The sequence below is a fragment of the Coffea arabica genome, chromosome 2e (assembly GCF_036785885.1).
Source record: "Coffea arabica cultivar ET-39 chromosome 2e, Coffea Arabica ET-39 HiFi, whole genome shotgun sequence".
Lineage (NCBI taxonomy): Eukaryota > Viridiplantae > Streptophyta > Magnoliopsida > Gentianales > Rubiaceae > Coffea > Coffea arabica.
This window is the reverse complement of record NC_092313.1, coordinates 71,282,456-71,288,455: the sequence shown is the minus strand read 5'-3', so window position 1 is coordinate 71,288,455 and position 6,000 is coordinate 71,282,456.

Here is a 6,000-nt window from a genome sequence, read left to right as displayed (position 1 = left end):
TAAAAATCCCAACCTCATTTATCGTCATAGGATCACAAATTCACTTACATCATAGGGATGAACAATTTAACCAAAGTAGTGCATATTAATCAATCAAACCACTCTATGATTTGTTTGTCTTCAACCTAGTTCTTAGGATTTCCAGTCCTTATGTGGTTGTATCCTCATAGGTGATTTTTAACGTATATTAGGCTTTTGTCTTATCCCTCTCGATGTATATCATATCCTTGACTCAAGTATGAGATTTATCTTTTACATAATAAATTAGCAAAGATATGATGTTCTCGAATTTTTTCAAGTAATTTCTCTTAGTGGTCCAAATATATATATTGAACCAATCTTTGATGAGAAATTTTCTCATCTATTTATATTTGCCAAATAATAGAAGCATATATTTGCTCATATTCAATTTTTTCAATTTTTTTTTCTCAATAGCCAGTAATCTAGTAGCGCACTAGAAGCCATTCTCAAAAAACTCCATGGTTAATTTTACTTTTACAAAAATACCAAGAAAATATTTCGAATACCTTCACATCAAATCATACTTTTTAGTGAGTACTAGTCTGCAAAACTCAAAATAAGATCAAAATAAATTCAAAAGTTATACTCATAAATTGAGCAAATAAAATGATATCACCATATTTTTTTCACCACTTTCTACGACCACTATGTTTTAAACCTTGGCATTAGGCATCATTTATTGGTCATCACTAATCTACACACTCAAACCAAGGATTAAGGAACTCATAATATAATTCCTAATAAAATCTCCCAATCAAATTTCAAAGTCTGTATCAAAATGGTAAAGTAAATGCTTAGAGCATTTAAAGGTCACGCTCTATATTAGCTATTGGACTTAGACACCCCCACTATTTATCATATTTCTATAGCATATGATGCAATATTGAGATACAATGTATTAAGCAATATTGAAGATATTTATTCTAAGATTACTGCTACACAGAGTGACTTAAGTACTCAAGAACTTAATGCCATTATCAATCACTAGATATATTGACAGTTATCCAAACCTAATAACTTGTACCAGTTATCATCAACAAGCAACTATGATACTCCGGTATGAAATTTTAAAATTGTGGCATCTCAAAGTAGTGAGAAAAATTAGCTCTAGGTACAAAATATGTCAATGGTCGAAATTGTATAGAAAGACATTTTCCAAGTTACTCACACACTAATAAGCAACAAAAACTTAGCTAAGACTCATTGATGTACTTGAATCTAAAGGGAGCCGCAACCCTAATGATTTTTCCTTGATCACACTACTCAAAATTAAGCAAAAAAATTCTTTTGCAATAAGAGGCTACTGTCTTAAAATTGTTGGTTCTTGGCCAAAATAATCATATAAGTAACAATAATTTCTCTAATGAAATTTAACAAAGAAATTTACAAAAATTTCATACCTCAATATTGCATTAAAAAATGCAAATAATTTGTACCATAAAAAGTTAATTTGGCATGAGTTAAGACGCGGACTAGGTTGCTCTCTTTAAAATGATTCGTGCTCCTACGGAGTATTTTTTGGTGTAATAGGTTTCAGCATGTCGCATCCAAGATACAACAGCCCAACATTTTCCTCACGGTAGTCTACTCCAATCTACACTATTGGAGTAAGATATAAATCTCACACAACACTGTTCTTTGCCTTATAAAATCCAATTATAGTAAGAGGAAGAAAAGTAGAAGATAGTCTAGAAATGACTAAATACGTCTCAGGTTTGGTTGATAGATGCCTCTATTTATAAGTTAAGAAATTAAAAATACCCACATTAAAAGGAATTAATACCTCATATTTTTAGCTACAAATTGAAAAGTCCAAGTTCATTGTATAAAGGTAAAAAATTCACTAAATGAATTCATAAACCTAATCATTATGTAGGTTACACAATTTAAGACATAAATCTCATTTTTAAGACATAAGTTACACTTTTGAATAATTGAATTTGTAGCTGAAAATTCATTAAAGAATTTATAATTTATTGTGCTTGAATTCAAAATAAACATGTGATACTTCTTATTAAAATATCCAACATATAGAATTCAAGATGCTTATATATATATATATATATATATATATTTTTTTTTTTTTTTTGAATAAAAGTTTGGATGGATTAACCACCACGGATTAGAAAATGTTGTATTTATAGAGGTTGTTATAAATTGTTCACCAATCCTCACGTGAGCTCTCGTTTACTAGTCCTCACATGAGGAGAGGGATTCGAACACACATGACCTTTGTGAGAAAATGATCCGCGTTCTCGTCTGCCGACGCTCATATCAATAGGAGATTCGAACAGATGATTTTTTATGAAGAAATTATCTATCCTTGTCAATTGAACCAACTTGTTTTGGCATTCAGGATGCTTCTATAAACTAGCATATATAAAGTTCGACTTGTACCACATTAATTAAGTACTTAAACAAAAAAAGAAAAAAAATCTTTTTTTCTCTTCCTCTTTTGTCCCTTTTCTGGTAAACAAGAGGCAATAACCCCTTGTTTTGGCATTCAGGATGCTTCTATAAACTAGCATGGATAAAGTTCGACTTGTAACACATTAATTAAGTACTTAAACAAAAAAAAGAAAAGAAAATCTTTTTTTCTCTTCGTTTTTTGTCCCTTTTCTGGTAAACAAGGGGCAATAACCCTTTATCGTTGCGATTCAAGAAATCAGTGAAATAGTAGAACCAAAAAGCACACATAGAGTCCCTTGAAGAAATGCAATTGGCTGGCCGTGATGCTAGTCTGCCAGAGCAACTTTGCTCTAATTGGCTTTAACCTGCACAATTATTTATTTTTATTCCCAATATTCTTAACTCCAATTCGACTTTATTTAACCCCCTTCATTCTTTGTAAAAGGGCTTTTAGGGGAAAAAAAGGATTAGATTATCATATCAAATAGTGAAAGACAGTATATGAGACTCTACTACTGTGACCATATGAATTATTAATCAAGTCTAAAATTTTTGTTCACGGAAAATTTGAGAAAAAGGCGTGCTTGGATATATCTTATTCATGAGACAGCAACATTTATCAAATACACTTTTGTATTTTGGGGCTTTTAAACATATAGTATTTTGCTAATGCAAGCATCATTTCTAATGACAATTAAGATGGGGGGGGGGGTATTTGACAAACGTTTGACAGTTATTTGGCCAAATCATATACGTAGATTTTACAATTTGGCCAAACTTTAGAGGAAGTAGATGTGAGTAACCCTAATGTTTATCAATTTATGATTATGCGAATAATGCATTGGCAAGGTATAACTTCTTCGTAGGCTGGATATGAAGGATGTTGGGTACATATCCTGATTTTTCAAATATTTAGTCCGCAAAATCAATCGTTAATGACTTTTATGTCCTGGTAAGTTTCACCCTCTAAGTTAACGTAGTCTTGAAATTTAGTGCATTTCTGCTAATAATAATGTTGATTTGCTTGATTTCAGATCCCAAATACGGTTGGAATAGTGCTCGGCTCACTTCAGCTAATTGTCTACTTCATCATCTACAAGAACAAGACACTCCATCAAAAACAGTTGAAATGATGGATGAAGAAGACATGGCAAACCATACTAAAGAGACCAGCAAAGGGCAAGATCTCGAAGGTGGGAAATGAAGACAACTGATGTTTGAAACCAAGAGAAGATCTTTCGGTTATTAATTAAGGGCATGCATTTGGTCAAGAATTAGCTCATGCGAAGTGGCTTTTTTCTGCTGATCGATAAAATGAATAAGCCTACTTCACGAGATGGAGATCAATCCTTCCAAAATCATAAGATTGTTGTACTCTTATTCATCTCTTATATAACCAACCAATTTTTTGAATTCTAGCAATTAGGTACATTAACTGTAAGGTTAATTGTATAGGTGGCAAACCAACCCATTTAACTAAATTTATCCATCCCTGCCCATGAATAGATGGATATGGGTATCTTAAATTTTTGTATATGGGTATATATGGGTTACCCAATAATACCCATATATTAAATGGGTATTATTGGGTAACACATTAAATCCAATTAACCCGTTTAAAATTTTCTTCCCCCAAGTCTCCTCTCTTCCCCCACCCCCTTTTTTTTTCTTTCAAAATTTTCATTTTGTCATGATGTTAACTACTTTTGCTTCATTATTATTATTATTTGTTGGTTTTATTATCTTATCATTTTATTTTCTCTTAGTTTGTTAACTTGCTCATTTTTCAACATTACCAATTTATGATAAGTTTTAGCCTCTTTTTTTATCTTTCCAAAATGAAAATTTAAATTTATATATGAAAAAAAATGTTAGGGGTTCATAATTTTTGGATTAAGTTTTTATATTAGCTTTTATAGTACTTAGTTCAAATTTTTATATTCTTATTATTCAATTATTAAATAATATGTAATTTTGCGACATAGAGTATGGATGAGAAAAAATTGGTAATTAAGCTTATACAGCATTATAAATAAATATTTAAAACTAATGATGGGTGCAAAGAGCTGTATAAATTGATAACTTAGTTTGCAAAAATGAATTTAAATGAGTTTACAAAAAGTTAAAATAAATGGGTTATAAATGGGTAATTGGGTTACCCAATTCATTTTTTGACTTACCCATTTATACTCATCTAATTAAATGAGTATAAATGGGTTGACTCACTTATACCCATTATCCATTTTACCCAACTCAAACCTGACCAAATCACTCATTTTGACACCCCTACTTGTAACCAATATACACACACATACTAATACTTATTAACCTCTCTTACATTTATATACTTTTTCTATTTATTCTCGTGCTTTGTGACCGTGGTAGCATTTAATGGAGATGCTAGACGGACATTTGTGGGAGTTGTAGCTATGTGCAACATTCACCGTAGTTATGTATGGGGAACCTTTATCAATCGTGGTAAGCTAGATGGTCAAATCACTTCAAGGTTTTTGAGGTTGCATGCTAATTAAGTTAAACAATAAAAGCAACTCATTAACAAGTAATATAAATACATTCTTTATAGTTTTGTCATATTAGTCTTATTGAATTTTTATGGAGATACTCGAAAAATATCATTTAATGTTATATTCCTTTTATTTGTCTAGCCAAAGTGTTCTTGATTTTTATTTTACTTGTGTAATAAATTGTGCAGAGAACTGTGATAAAGACAAAGAGCGTTGTATATATGCCATTTTCCCTCTAAAAGTCTCTTTTCGTGAATGCTTATCGGTTGATTAAGAAGGCAATAGGCACAATGTCCATTTGAAACCTTACAAACATGGTAGATGATCAAAATTATTTATACGACAAGGAAGTAAATTCCAAACACTTATGATTTTCATAATTCTTGTTGTCGGACTAAATATCTCAGACAGCAACCTTGATGCTTGCTCTTGAAATACTAGACAGATCCCATTATCTGTGGAACACAAGAGAGTATTCAATCATCGAATCGACTTGGAAGGACGAAATCATGAGATGATAAAAACCACTAATAAATGCAGAATTGAGAATATCGAGACCATATATGCAGTGCACCATATTCAGTTTACTTTTAACTTTTTTGCAGTCTCTCAACTTGCTAAAGATGGATAAGTTCACTTGAGTCCTGCGAGTTCTGTCTAATTTCTACTTAGAAAACTTGCTACCATATCTGTTCTTTACATTGGATACTATGGCTTGATCACCAGTTTTCCTTGTTGGGATTACATAGGTTGTTTCTATACTTCTTAATATCGTGAACGAAGTCGATTGTTTTCAGTGAAAAGTACGGTTTTTTTTTAAGCTATTAATTTTCTGCTATGCTATGTCATCTAGATCCAGTTTGAGTGCTCCAAGTGCAAATGAAAACAGCCTTAGATCACTAACGAATTCTCCAAGTATTTTGTAGGCTTAGATTATCAACTCATAACCTTTCTTGCACAATTCATTTTCGTCTCTACAATTCCATTACGACAGTAAAGCCAAGATCAATGTTTAAAAGAGTGAATTATTAGTATGGGGCATTGC